Source organism: Macaca thibetana, chromosome 13, assembly GCF_024542745.1.
Source record: "Macaca thibetana thibetana isolate TM-01 chromosome 13, ASM2454274v1, whole genome shotgun sequence".
NCBI lineage: Eukaryota > Metazoa > Chordata > Mammalia > Primates > Cercopithecidae > Macaca > Macaca thibetana.
The window spans coordinates 48,740,155-48,755,919 of NC_065590.1; the positions used below are offsets into that span (position 1 = coordinate 48,740,155).

General features: G+C 36.7%; 1 protein-coding gene across 1 annotated transcript in view; it reads left to right on the top strand.

Annotated features, from left to right (window-relative positions):
- Window positions 1-8,523: 8,523 nt before the first annotated feature.
- FANCL (FA complementation group L) overlaps window positions 8,524-15,765 on the top strand; it is a 109,851-nt gene continuing 102,609 nt past the window's right edge. The window contains exon 1 of the mRNA XM_050754251.1: window positions 8,524-8,527. The gene's annotated coding sequence lies outside the window, so the exon portion shown is untranslated. The remainder of the gene's footprint in view (window positions 8,528-15,765) is intronic.

Here is a 15,765-nt window from a genome sequence, read left to right on the forward strand (position 1 = left end):
AAAATGTTAATAAAAGTACTAAGTGTTGGGGAAAATGCAGTCAAACTCTGCTTGTGGTATTATAGATTTGTACGACTCTGGAAATAATTTAGCTATATGCATATAAAAAGAGAAAGACATAAAAACAAACTTTTGGCCTAGTGTAGAACAGTTCTCCAAGTGGCCGTATACCAACCGAGTTCTCCACCCTTTCTTTCTTGTAGTTCTCAAGAATAACTGTACAATGATCTGGAAATGCAACATCCTAAGATAGGAAAGGATTCACCAGAATAGCCCAAGCTCTGTTGCAGTCCAATCCTAGAAACAGGATGTCCTTGAGTGCTTCAGCCCAGTGTGTCACATGTTCCTGAGGTACAAACCCCAGGGCTAGATGCTTTCTGGAGTCCCTCAGCTGTGGCACAAGTGGGACACCTGCAGGTGAGACTCCATGCTCCCCAGGCAGCTTTCCTGAGCCTTGAGGGAATGACTGGTAATGAACCCAAGGCTTCTGTTGTTCCTTGCTGCCTATCTATAACTAATAAACCCACTTCATGTAACTTATGTGTGGTGGTCTGTTTCACTGGACTCAGACTACTTGGTAACCGGTTCACAGTGAATCTATTTCACAACTAGACATTTTTTGTTCCCAAGTGAAAGATATAAGGAAATGGAAACAAAATCTAGAAGGAGCTAGGTGTGAAAATATATTACCATAATAGCACTGAAGAATAAAACACTGCTTTTGCAACAACTGTTCTTGAATGAGCCCCCAATAATCAATGCGCGTTTTTGAAACACCCACAAAGGAGCAATGAGGATATTTAAAATATTGGCCTGGGTGTGGTGGCTCACGCCTGTAATCCCAGCACTTTGGGAGGCCTAGGCGGGTGGATCGCTTGAAGTCAGGAGTGTGAGACCAGCCTGGCCAATATGGTGAAACCCCATCTCTACTAAAAATTATAAAATTAGCCGGGTGTGGTGCCAGGCATCTGTAATTCCAGCTTCTTGGGAGGCTGAGGCAAGAGAATCGCTTGAGCCTGGGAGACGGAGGTTGCAGTGAGCCAAGATCGTGCCACTGCACTCCAGTCTGGGCAACAGAATGAGACTCTGTCTCAAACAAAATAAATAAAAATAAGATAATAAAATAAAATAAAATAAAAATCACCCAACACTAGGCTTGCAGATCTTGCCCTTGGAAGTAAATCGCTTAACTTTTCCTGTTCTCAAAATCACTGGTCAATAAAAGTTGTTTCCCAGATGAAATAATGTCTAGGATTTTAAAAGATTAATAATAACTATACAGAGTAAGAAAAGTTGGAATAGCATTTCAGGCTGTAGAAAAAGCATGAACAAGTGTCCAGATCATAAAACAACAGAGAGAACATGAAAAACTATAAGTGGCTTAGAGTTCCTAATGTTTAAACCATGAAGCTGGGAGTGGCTGGAGATGGGACCAGGGAAATTGGTAAGGAAGTGCAGATCAAGGAGGGTCTCATGACATACCAGTTAAGAAGTTCTGATTTTAGGTAATGAAGAGCCAGGAAGGGTTAAGCAGAGGCATAACAAAATTAGATTGTGTTTTGGATATAGCATCATTACTGTAGATGTGGCAGGAATAAATAAGAAATATGGGGGTGGGGGTGGGAGTTGAGTTCAGTTTAGGACATGTTACATATATTGTGATTATAAGACATCTAAAGAAGTATGTTTGATAGGCAGTTGCATCTGTAAATATAAAGGGGAGGGAATAGTTTAGGATTGAAGATGCATTTATTGAGGTCATTAGAATTATAAGCAAGAATTGAAGTCATGAAAATTATGAGATTGCCACACACTTACACAAAGAATTTATAAAAGAAAAAAATAAATAACTGTGAGTAAAAACTGGAACTTTGTGGGGCATCAGTATGAAAGAGACAGGCAAAAAGAAATAATCCCAAAGAAATGAAGAAGGAATGAACAGAGGTAGGAGAATGAAATAACAGTAAAATGTCAACCAAAGGGTAGACAGTTTCAAGAAAACGTCAATAGTGTTAAATGGCATAGGGGGATTCATTTAGACAGGGAACAAACATGACCATTGGACTTGATTATCTGGACATCACTGGTAATTTTTTCCAACACTAGTCCCTACAGAACTTAATTGCAGGAAGTTTGAGTATTAGAAAGTCATAGAGGAAGCAAGAATTATGTCCTCTTTAAAAGCAGCTGATAAAGCAATACAGGAGAGTGGGAGAAGTAAGCAGGGGAGAGCATAGGATGTGGGATTGATGGTGGAGGGTGTGTAATTTAAGACTTGGAGATAGTTGAACATATTTATAGGGCAATAAAAACATGTAAGAGAAAATAAAGCATGGAAATAACAAAAGAGTACAGTTTTGGAGTAGGCAATAAGTACTAAGATCTAAAGAATAAGAAATGTAGGTTTTAAACTGGGGAGGTAGACTTTAACCTTTGACAGGGTTCAGGACACACTACCCCAAATTTGGCACCCTGGCACTTGAGAAAAGAAGGAAGGTCTTTCTGACCTTCTCCTGTGGTTCTCCCCTGAAGCAGACCATAAAATAATTCTCTGACCATCCTTTAAAGTAGGTCATAAGACACTCATTCCAGAGGGGTCCTCCCTATACCCAGAGGAAAGAACGAACACACAGAGATACAAACAAGAATGTGTACAAATAGGCCTTGCTAAGTTCCCCATGGTTTATTACCATTAGATCATACTTCCTTTTGTCCAACCATAATTCCACTCTTAATCAAATCTAAACATAAAATAGATAGTGTATTCGTCCATTTTCATGCTGCTAATAAAGACATACCTGAGACTGGGTGATGTATAAAAGAAAGAGATTTAATTGACTCACAGTTCAGCATGGCTGGGGAGGCCTAAGAAAACATACAATTATGCCAGAAGGGGAACAAACTTGTCTTTCTTCACATGGTGGCAGGAAGGAGAAGTGTTGAGCAAAAGTGGGAAAAGCCCCTTATAAAACCATCAGATCTCGTGAGAACTCACTCACTATAATGAGAAGAGCAGCATGGGAGTAACTGTCCCCATCACTCAATTATGTCCCACTGGGTCCCTCCCACTACACATGGGGATTATGGGAACTACAATTCAAGATGAGATTTGGGTGGGGACACAGCCAAACTATATCACATTGTTTTTTTCTGTTTCTTTAGGTCTTTATTTCCAAAAGCTTGTGAGTCCCATAAAATTTATATTAAATAAATTTGTAAGTTTTTTGCTTCTCAGTCTGCCTTTTATTGTAGATGCCTGAACCATGAGTCTTGTGATGAGTAAGAAAAATATGTTACTTTCCCCCACTACACCCCTGAGACTTCAGAAAAGCAATTAAGAATGAATGGCAGGTATAGATCAACTAGTGGTCATGAGGGTAGGGGATGGCCAATGAATTAGTTGGGATCTCATACCTCATAGCTTTATTTTTTTCTGCAAAATAGAAGGCAAGTTCATTTGGGTAAGAAAATTAAAGAAAATGGTAAGATGTTGAAGAGTCATGGAATCCAAATGGGAAATGGAGCTGGTAGGGTACAATTTAAGAACTGTGAGATGACATTGAGGTCCCAAGCCTCAGTGGAACCTCTAAAATCTGAGAGCATTTAAAAAACAATACTACAGTTGGTCCTCTGTATCTGTGGGTTCCACATCTGTGGATTCAACCAACTGTGATTAGAAATATTTTGGAAAAAAATAATAATGATACGACAATACAAACTAACACAAATTTCCAAGAAGTGTAACAACTATTTACAGAACATTCACATTGTATTAGGTATTTTAAATAATTTAGAGATTATTTAAAGTGTACGGGATGGTGTGTGGTGGTTATCTGCAAATGCTATGTCATTGTATATAAGGAACTTGAGCTTCTGAGGATTTTTATATAGGGGTTTCTGGAACTAACCCGCCAAGGATACCAAGGGTGAACTGTAGTGTGCATATGCCGTATATTATGCTAACCTCTTTGTATGGTCTGGGGAAGCACTCTCATAATCAAACAAACATTTTGCTATTTCTGCAAATAAATGTATAGGTCAAGTTTTACCCCCAAATAATTTTGCACCAAATGAAAAGGCTTCTGGTTTTTAGAGTTTTTTAGATTTTATAATTGCAGGTAAGAGACTATCATTCTGCAAAGAGTAAGATGTCCACAAGTTGATAAGGGAGCACCTAGAAGCCAAAAGAGGAAGGAGTTAGGAAAAGTTTCCCAGCTATGGTGAATTTTGAGCTAAGTTTTGAAGGACAGTGAGTAATTAGCTGCGTGAATGAGGAGATAATAGTGTTCAAAACAAGAAATCTATCTTTCATCTTCTGGAATCATTCATGTATTCATAGGTTAATCTTAATTTGGGTCTTCCCTGGGTTTCCTTAGAAATCATTTTATTTATTTATTTAGAGACAGAGTCTCACTGTATCTCTCAGGCTGGAGTGCAGTGGCAAGACCACAGCTCACTGCATCCTCCATCTCCCGGGTTCAAGTGATCCTCCCACTTCAACCTCCAGAGCAGCTGGAACTAAAGATGCACACGGAGTCAGGGTCCCACTGTGTTTGTTGCCAAGGCTGGTTTCAAGCTCCTGGGCTCAATCAGTCTTCTTATCTCAACCTCCCAAATTGTTGGGATTACAGTGTGAGCCGCTGTGCTCTGACTACAAAGCATTTAACAAGAGCTTCTACAATGGATCAATTTACACCTGATGTTTTGGTATTAAAATCGAGTAAAGCCAATGACTTCCGGACTCCTGATAAAAGCTATCTGAATATTAAAAGGAGTATATTTAGGAGTAAAATTCTGAGTGAGAAATGGCAACAATAAACACATTTAGATCATATACAGGTATGGATTAATTAAACTATTATTAACTCAAATATTCGAGTACCTCATTACTAGAATTTAACTGAATCAAAGGATGCTTATATTACAAACAAAGTTTTTAGCCTGGAAGAAAAAACTTTTTAAGGGGAAAATTGCTTATCTATCATTTAGTACACCAGTATTAGCATTTGCTAGTTCAAATCTAATAAAGCCCTCTCCATGAATACATCATTAATAAAATCTTCAAAATGGCTTCTCTCAACATTTTATTTTTGATTTTTCATGATTTAATTAGAAACATCTTTTAAAAGGCTGGTTTTACTATGGTAGTATCACATCTGCATTTTCAGCAGTATGCTGTTTAATCACAGTGAGTTGTAAAGTGAAACTCCCAGTACTTATTGTATTATCTAGTAGAACCCACACATTTTGTATTTTTAGTGCCCCTGAGTCATCATCTTATATTTGTTCATCAACATGTTAACTGCGCCTCTTAAAAAAATGTAATTTGATAGTTAATTTTCTAAACTTGCCATCCTTTTATTTTTTTCAAAGTAATGACATTTCATATGCCTTTGATATGCTTCATCCTGCACCTGAACCCTTTTCTCTAATAAGCCAAAATTTATTTCTTTTTTTCTACCTTATATTAACTTTTGCTATTTTTGTTTCAAGATTTCAAACTAAATTCTTCTAAGGTTTTATGATCCTCAGTAAAAATGAGTTAGCTATCTTATGCCACATCACTGGATAGTTTTAGAATATATGTAAATGCTATGGTGGTAATGTTGAAATTTGTAGTGTAAGATTAGGAAAAAATGAAATATATTATACATACATATAAATGTAAATATACACATATAAAGTTGGTGTTGGGTTTTTTGACAACAAAATTATTTTCTTTCAAGTTATTAACAAAGGACAGATTCCCTTTTCTAACAGAGACGAATTCTCCCATTAAAAGTACTGTCTTAAACTAACTAATAGTAATTCTATGCATTCTTAGGGTGCATAGTGATGTTTTGATACATATAATGTACAGTGATCAGATCAGGGTAACTGGCATATCCATCATCTCAAACATTTATCATTTCTTTGTGTTAGAAGTTGGATTTTTTTAATACTCAAAGAATGGTGAAATGTTTTTGTGGGTGTAAGTGCTGGCTTTGAGTTTTTTATTCACTGTTCCTTGTCTGGAACAGAATCAAACAGGCATAAATTGGATCAAAAACCTGTTGAAGAACTAGGGCTGTTTCCCCATCCTACCCTCCCTCCCTTCCTTCCATCATTCTATCTTTTCTGCCTTCCTTCTATTCTTCCTTCCATTCTTCCTTCCTTCCTTCCTTCCTTCCTTCATTTCTTCCTTCCTTCCTTCCTTTTCCCTTCCTTCCTTACTTCCTTCTTTTCTTCCTTTCTTCATCCTTGCCTCCCTGTTTTCTTTCTCTCTTCTCTTAAATTGCAAGGAAAAAGGGAGAGCAAATTATTCAGATAAACAAGTATTGTTAATTATTGTAAGCCCCCTTGAAAGCAGGAGCTGATTCTTAGCATCCTCCACCACTCCTAGCACAGTACCTTTATCACTGTCTACATTACATGGAGTAATAGTTTAGAGCATGGTTTCAAGAGTCCAGCTGCCTTGGTTTCAGCTCTAGTCCTGTCTTACAAGATGTGTGGCTATGGGCAAGTAACTGGACCTTCCTTTATCCTGAAAAATCTAATAATAGTAGCATTCCACGTATATAGTTGTATGAATTAAATATGACATTTAAAGTACTTAGAACTTCTGACACATAACAAGAATTTAATAATTGGTAGTTACTGATATTGTTTTTCTGTTTCATTTTGCTAGCAAGATACATACATTCTTTTTCCTTTTTTGTGTGTCTTTTTAAGTTAATTTACTCGACTAGTACTTCTTTATTTATTCATTGATTTATTCTTTTATTCAACACATATTATTTGAGCACTTGCCATGTTTCAGAAACAGTACTAGATTCTGGAGACTTAAAAGTAAACAAGGAACACATGGCCCTCTATTAATATGAGAGCTAAGAAGGGCTACCCAACTAAACAATAAAATACAATGCAGTGTTCCTAAGAGTTATAACTAGATTGGTGAGGGGTGCTACAGAGTTGGAGGTTACACACTCAACCCAGGTTGAGAAATGTACCTGGTGGGGACCCCCAGCAGGTGACAGTAATAACATCTTGTTGGAAAATACTCTGCCTTGGCACTCTCTGACTCTCTAACTCCAAAAACATGTCCCCTCCCTCATCTTAGTAGGCCTCTGAAGATTCACAAATTGGGTTACTTGACCCCCAAAAAAGGATGGAGCCTTGAGAATCTATATACTTACAAAACTCTTCAGTTGATTTTGAAGCAAGTGTCTGAACACTAAGCAATAATTGTTCATCGAAATGGACAAGAGTAGCAAGACAAGAAATACTGGAATAAAATCTCAGTGCTGCTGTGCATATCCAAATTATAAACAAATGGGTGCAACATCCCAATATTGCATTAAAGAAAAGACCTTTCAGGTATGACGCATTTCAGAGAGATAATAATCCTAGACAGGACAATTAACCAATGTCATCACCTTGTATTCAGTAGTACATCTAGACCATGCTGGAAAGACCCAACTGTTCTGTTTTAAAAGACTTACAGAGAAAGGGATTTTATGGCATTTCTTGTTGACACTTTCTAATAATTTTAATGTTAATTCTTATCACATTCTTGGACAAGATTAGGAACTTTGTCTCTTTTGCTCCTGTATTTCATTTTCTGTAGATTTTTCACCCTCGCAACCCCCTCTAATTCTCTCTGAACTTCTTAGTTCCTCTCTGTTATTCTACCTTATTCTTAAACTCTATGTCTAGAAAATATGTGGAGCTCATACTCATTAAAATCATGCAACTAGCCAGGTGTGGTGGCTCATGCCTGTAATTCCAGCACTTTGGGAGGCCGAGTTAAGCAGATCACTTGAGATTAGAAGTTCAAGACCAGCCTGGCGAACATGACAAAACCCTGCCACTACTAAAAATAAAAAAATTAGGCATGGTGGCACACACTTGTAACCCCAGCTACTCGGGAGGCTGAGGCAGGAGAATCGCTTGAACCCAGGAAGCAGAGGTTGCAGTGAGCCGAGATTACACCACTGCACTCCAGCCTGGGTGACAGAGTAAAAATCTGTCTCGAAATAAATAAATAAATAAAGTAAAATAAAATAAAATCATGCAACAATTATAAGCATCATGTCTCTCAAGGAACATTTGTATTTTAAGGTGAGAAAGGCTTTTTAAAAAATACAAAATATTTTGGAATTTTAGACAGAAGACAACTAATGAGGTACAGCTGAGTTTTCTAGTTGCCCCTTAACAACCATGCTGGTTGGCTACGATCGGCAAGTAATGCTTTATTTGTGGGTATTTAATTACTAGGATAATTCATTTTAGACTCCCTACTAGTTCTAGTTTGAGTGTATAGCTCATGTGCTGAGAACTATATACTTTGATTGTTTCTGACTTATGGGGAAGCAAAATGAAATTGTCCACAATAGTTTTAAAAGCCAATTTTAACTCTTTATCTATGGCAGAATAATAATAATAATTGTCACCACCACTTAAATAGTGCCTTTCATCCTTAGACCTCAAGACACTTCAACATTGTTCCTTTACATTATTTGAGTGAATATGTTTTGGAAGAGGGGGGCAAACTGAACAACACATAATGCATGGTTAGTTATGCTAATTTTATCCCCTCCCCTCCCCTCCCCTCTCCTTCGCTTTCCTTTCCTTTCAGAATGAGTCTTGCTCTGTCACCCAGGCTGGAGTGCAGTGACGCGATCTCGGCTCACTGTAACCTCCACTTCCTGGGTTCAAGCAATTCTCCTCCTTCAGCCTCCCGAGTAGCTGGGATTACAGGTGCCCACCACCTCACCTAGCATTGTTTTCTTTAACAAATGCAAAATAAATAGCCCTACTAAAAAGCCAGATAATATCTTGAAGATAAACCCTTTCAAAAGTAGGTTATTCTAAACAGATGTGTTCAATGTAAGTTTTAAAATTTTTATTCACATATACACAAATCCCGAACTTGATTAACTAATACTGAATTTTTGGCTTCCATTTTATCAAATACAGAAACAAACAACTTGCTTGTACACAGAAAAATGGCTTTAATGAATAGTAAAACTACAGCTTTTTAAGGCTTTATTGCCTTCTAAATTTTATGAGTAAATTTTGTGGAACACTGTGTAAATAGAGCATAATTATTTTGAAAATAGGAGCCTTTGTTATTAGTCATCTAACTGTCATGGTATACGAAGCCCCCTGCTGAATAAACAAAAGACTGAAAAAAGTTACCTGTAGAGAGTTTTTGCTATTGAAAGAATAAAAACTAAAGCAACGGGGCGAACTTTTTCCTCTTCAAAGGTGCAAATACTGAATGCTAAACCTGGCTGAGAAAAAAATCACTTTAGCCTGATAACCGGATTACTTAGAACAAAAATAGAGAAAATTAAGAACTGAAAGCCAGAAAATTAAGGTGGAATGCAATTTAAAGAGTAAGTAGATGATGTAGGCTTTCATTTTCTTCTCCCTCTGTGTCCAACTAATTAAAATTACAATCAAAATGAAAGAGTCTAAACTTGTAAATATCTTTAGCTAATGATTTTGTCTTTTTAATCATCTTCACATTCAAAGTCTTCTTTTATTCATTTAGGTCTTCACAATAAAATGAAATTGTTTTTCCCCTGTAAAAATCCTTCTTTTAATTTGCCTTATCTGCTTCACTTTATATTATACACTCTCTAGTTCTTATTTCTCTTTCTCTCTTTATGTCATATTTTTTCAACTTTTACTTTGAACATACTTTACAGAAGGCAAAATCTATATTAGTGTAGAGTTTGTATTTTATTTTAAATTTAAGTGCTGATCCAAATACAATGCGTCTAGGCTCTGTCACATGCAAAAATACTCATTATAATGTATACCTTATAAAATTAAACTTTCAAAAATTAAGTAGATTCAATTTTCTTACTATAAATATTTCTTTATTAAACACTAGGAAAAGTCTTTATATTCCAAAGCAAAATCACAGCTAAAGAGCCTACTGATCCATGGAAATTTTACTTTATATCTATGTTTACAAATGTATATGCTTCAAGTTGTCATGGAATAAGTGTGTCTGGGGATCCAAAAAAATTAAAGGCACCTAAGAACCATGAAGTCCACCACGGTGGAATCCTTCAAGTAACCAGGTCCAGTACACATTAATTAGTCGTTGCCATCCACATCCTTTATTGGAGGACTTGTGTCCAAAGCTGGAGGCCAGATCTGGGCTTTACATAGCATCCTGTGTCTCTCTTGATCAGTTTCTGCTCTAGCTGCTTAGAGAGCTACTTTATTTTCCTCCATGTTAGTGCTAAAATATCATTTAAACCCTGGCTACTCAAAGTGTGGTTCTTCGGTCAGAAACACTCACATCCCCTGGGAGCTTTCTGAAAATATAGAATCCCAGGCATCTCATCAGATATATTGAATCAGAATCATGTGCACATTAAAAGTTGAATCCCCAGTTCATGTGCATGTTAAAAGCTGAGAGTACTGTTTGATTAAATCACCTCTAAGCACTCTAGATATATTTCCACTCCTTTATTTTTTTGCCTTTGTACTTCTCCAACCTCCACCTATGAATAGACAGCATATAATGTCTAAGGTGGAAATGAGAGGATTGGTTTTCATACCTTATCAGCATAGTATTTGACCTATGATGTCATTTCCCATGACTCAGGTCCCTTCTTGATAAGCTGGCTAGAATGCCTAAACCATTCAGCCTGATTTAGGTGGTGATGATGATATGCCAACTAAGGCCAACTTGTTGGCCAACAATGCCTACCTCCTGGATAAGGAACCAACATGGGCCAGCCACACCCAAGACCAAGCACAAGGGCAATAAAGGCACATGTCTGGAGCTGAGGGTATTGTACTTCTGCTTTCTATAGCCAAGGATGGATTCTCCCAGCAGGTATAGATACCTCTATACCGTATGTGATATCCAAGTCTACTGCCAGAAATACTTTGTTTGACTGATAAGGGAGGAATCTAGCACTATGTTTCCAGCATTCTTTCTCATTCATTCATTCCATAAATACATAGGACGATGTTTTCACCCTATCTCTCTGACAACTTATTTTCAATATCTTTTGCCAGCCATTTTCTTCTCCCCAGTCTTGAAATGTTTGAATTCCTCAAGGCAACCCCTTCTTTACTCACTCAATATATTGTCTAGATTCCATTCTCTCAGCAGTCTGGTGGCTTTAATTACCATCCGTATGCCAACTACTCCCATTTCTGTCTCTAGCCCAGATCTTTCTCTGATGCTCAAAATCTGTATATCTAGTGTTCATTTTACAGGTCATTTGGATGCCTCACAAGCAACTCAATCTCAATATGTTCAATAGCGAACTCACAATTTTCCATTTCAAACCAGTTCTTTCTCTGGTGTTCATCGATGCAGTAAGTAATTCAACTCTGCTTTCAGCTATGCTTATCTTACCTCATAGCCAATTAATCAGCAAGCCTTACTGATTCTATTTTCTGTCTTTTGAATCCTTCTACTCTTCCTATTTCTATTACTCGACCTGAGTCCCAGCATCAACATAGCTTACTCAGGTTCTTCAATAGCCTCTCAAATAATATTTCCGTATCTACTCTAATGTATGAAAAGCACAACTTACAGACTTAGGAAAGTTCATTTCAAAATATCACTGGAGAATTCAATGGGCTAGCTAGAAGCTAGCAAAAGTAGTTATCTAACTAGCCTCTTAACTGATCCCTGCTCCTTCTATATTTATAACACAGCCACTGAGATTTTACATACCAAGCAATGCTATATATATTATAGTAAGTGATTTTCCCCCTAAAAACTAGGATCTAATCACGTCATTCTCCTGCTTAAAGTCCCATAAACTCTTCCTATTTCCCTTAGTCAAAATTCTTTACATTGACTCATTGACTTCAGGATTCCCTAAGACCTGTCTCTTGCCTCGCATATTAGAATCATTTCATTCCTCTGCATATTCCTATTCTTTACATTCTAGTTTCTTGAAAATACTGTGTGTCTTCCTGGCTGGTACTCCCATATTGAGTATCCTTTCTTACCTAGCTCACTCCTACCCATTTTTCAAATCTCAGATTAGTCACTTCCTGTGAGACTTTATGTCTTATACTTTAGACTACGTCAGGTCAAGGTAATATGCTTTCTCATCAATTTCTATTTCTTTTTATGATAGATATTGCAATGTATGATATATCTGCCTCTTCAGTTAGATGTAAACTCCATCCCAGAAGGATTATGTTGGTTCCTTTTCACTACTTGTCTTAGTCTGTTTTCACACTGCTCTAAAGAACTGCCCAAGACTGGGTAATTTATAAAGAAAAGAGGTTTAATTGACTCAAAGTTCTTCATGGCTGGGAGGCCTCAGGCAACTTACAGTCATAGAGGAAGGCGAAGAAGCAGCAAGTATCTTCTTCACAAGGCAGTAGGAGAAAGAGGAAGAGAGAATGAAGGGGGAAGAGCCCCTGGTAAAACCATCGGATCTCATGAGAACTAACTCACTATCACAAGACCAGCATGGTGGGGGTGGTGAACCACCCGATGGTTCAATCACCTCCCACCAGGTCTCTCCCTTGACACATGGGGATTACATTTGGAGATGAGATTTAGTTGGGAACACAGAACCAAACTATATCACTATTTTAGCTCCAGAAGTGCCTTATACAAGTAGGTTCTCAATAAATATTTCAAATGAAGAAATAAAGCACCGAATGAATGAATAAGTAGAGTATACTAGGTTCTAGGGATGCAGAAGAATCAGACATGACTCTATGCCTGGGTGAGAGGGCTTTGAACTCCATCATCCCGCTGATTGCCAAGTTTGGTATGGCTGGTGTGGCCAAACATCCTTCTCATCCTCCATTGTTCTATATGAGCCCCACATAAAGTTATAGACTTCAAAGGATTCTGGCATCTGGTGTAAATAGGTGTGTAAGAGGCCAGGTTGTATTTGTAAGTTCATGAAGCAATGGCAGGCTGTGAAGGGTTGGATAGCTTTATCAAGTAGTATACTTTGTACTTTATCAAATTAGTACAATAGGTTCAGTTGCCAATATTCCCTAAGAATATGTCATGACTAATTTTATCCAACTGATGAATGCCTTTTACATCAACTCATGACCCATGATTCAGGAAAGGTCAGAATAGTGAATGTCTAAAGCCTGCAAGTGATGAAGTCCTCAACAATGGTCACCTGCATACAGCATTCTTTTCCATGAGTGAAGGCCTGGGTTAAGTTTGTAACCATTAGGCCCAACTGATCGACCAAACTAATTTAACTTTTTAAAAATTCGCAATCATCTGTATCTGAAGGTAGTTATCTTATAGCCAGAACAATTCCCAGTTCAACTGCAGTTTGGCAAGTGTGAGGATGAATCGGACTTTCTCCCATCACCTCAGGGCCATAGGTCCTGCTCAGAATGGGTATTTGTGTGATTCGTTCTGTTGAATATGTTCCTCAAATATGTTCAAGGTTCCAATATATTACAATTTATAGGAAAATGTGGTACTCAATATTTTATAGCTCATTTATTCATCTTTTCATTAATGTTTCTGTGTTTCTAACATTAATGAAAACTGATGAAATTCAGACAAAATTTCTATATGTGATAATTCTCTCAACAATTATTTATTTGAATTTGTATATGTTTAAGGGACTAGACTAAGTGCTGCAGATATGACAGAAAATAAAGCAGAAAAAATATCCTGTTCTATGGAGTCTACATACACTATTGAGGGAATATAGACAATAAGCAAAAGAAACAAGTTACATTTATAGCTGTTGGAAGATAATAAGTCTAAGGGGGAAAAATCAAGCAAGCTAATGGGTATGAGGTGTGGTGGTAGAGAGCTACAATTTTAAACAGAGTTAACTGAGAGGTGTTTTGAAAAGATGACATTCGTACAATGACCTGACGAAAGGCACAGAGGGAGAATCCATCTGCGAGACAAACTTCCTTGACAGTGGGAGTTACCAGTACACAGCTGAGACAGGAATATGCCTGGGATGTTTAAGGAATAACAAGGAGACTATTGTGCCTGGAACAGTGAGCAAGAATAGCAGATGATGATATTAGAGAGGAAAAAGAGATGGTGAGAGTGATCATGTGGGGCCTTGTGAAATATTAAGAAAACTAGTTTTACTTGATTGAAATGGGAAGCTATTGGAGGGATTTGAGCAGTACAGTGACATCATATGATTTCCATAAAAATGATCTTAGCAGTCTCCATATTGGTAATAGAGAGACAAGAGTGGAAGCAGGAATCAGTTAAGATACTAGTTAGGGAACTATTTTTGTTAACTTCCTGGTGATGTTAAGAATTGCCTTAAGTTATTAATTTTAAAACTTATTTTTTATATAGTGATGGACCTGATAGAAATGGATTAAACATAAACTAAATAAGCTTAGCATAACTATTCTTGCCTTTCTAGAAGTGGTAGAATTTCCTTGTGGAACCTGAGAAATGTTAATAGCAGTTCTGTGGCTGGCAGATATAGGCCACTGCTGGGTTAAAGCACATAGCCATGTTTTGTACACTGCAGAAAGGCTGTCACTTATCATTCCATTCCAATAGCTTGGAAACCTATGATAGTCATTCATAAATTTATTATAGTTATTTCATGAATTTTTGTTATTGCATAACACAGTTTTAGTTGCTTTAAGAAACAGAAACAAATTTAATACATGTCTGCAGCCTTAAGAAATGTATTTGTAACAAGCCAATTAATCAACAAGCATTATTGATTCTATTTTCTGTCTTTTGAATCTTCCTACTCTTGCCATCTGTATTACTTCACCTGAGCCCAAGCATCACCATACCTTACTCAGGTTCTTCAATAGCCTTTTAAATAGTCTTTCTGCATCTGCTCTAATGTAATGTAATTTCATGAGATAAGGTTATAATGGAAAAAGAATAATTTTTGTGGGGAATCAGAATTATTACCTACTTTATGATGACATACCACATATGTATGAGCTGATATAGTCTGATTTCCTAAAGTTTTATATGAAAAGTTAATATAGTCAACTTGTTTCAGTGAATAATCTCACCAGATTTTGTGCCTAACCATTACATACAGCAACAGAAATTGACCTTCAGTGTAGATATAGATTGCTTCTGCAAGAATAAAAGGCATAACTGTTAAAAAGTACCTGTTGTTTATAGGAGAGATTAGAAATAGTCTTTGCAATGTTTTATTAAAGGTTAAATAAAAAACAAACAGGTCTACACTAACAACATAAAGTAGCAACCTGGAGCAATTCATTCAGAATTTTCAGACTTCAAAGTTAGGTTCTAAAATATCTTAAAATAGCTAAAATTTAATATAAAATTTTAAATTTAATAGAAGCCAAATAATGAAAATGTTTCTAAGCATTGGTGAGTGATCTATATTTTGTTAATCTCATTTTAACATTTGATATAATAAACAAATTTATAATAAGCACCAAACCACATCATAAAAATTGATGCATGTACCACAAACATTTTTCATATATATCTATATATTTATATTTGCAAGGAAGATCATAGCTTAACCTGGGTTTCATGATGCCTAGCCTGGTGCCTTTTCTCACTCATTTATAGAACTCAAAGCACAAAAGGATCAGAAGAATCATCTATCTTGTCCTTCTTCCTGTCAATGTCACATTCCCTCTGCAAAACCCAGCATGAATGAGTAATCCATCCACAATTTATAACTGGCCATATAAATTATGTTAAATAGCTTTTCAAAAAATATTACTCTAGATCAGACTTAAATAATCTTATTTGGAAATGGTTAAAATGGTCCAGTTTCTTAAATGCCAGATTATTTTTAGACCTATACATGC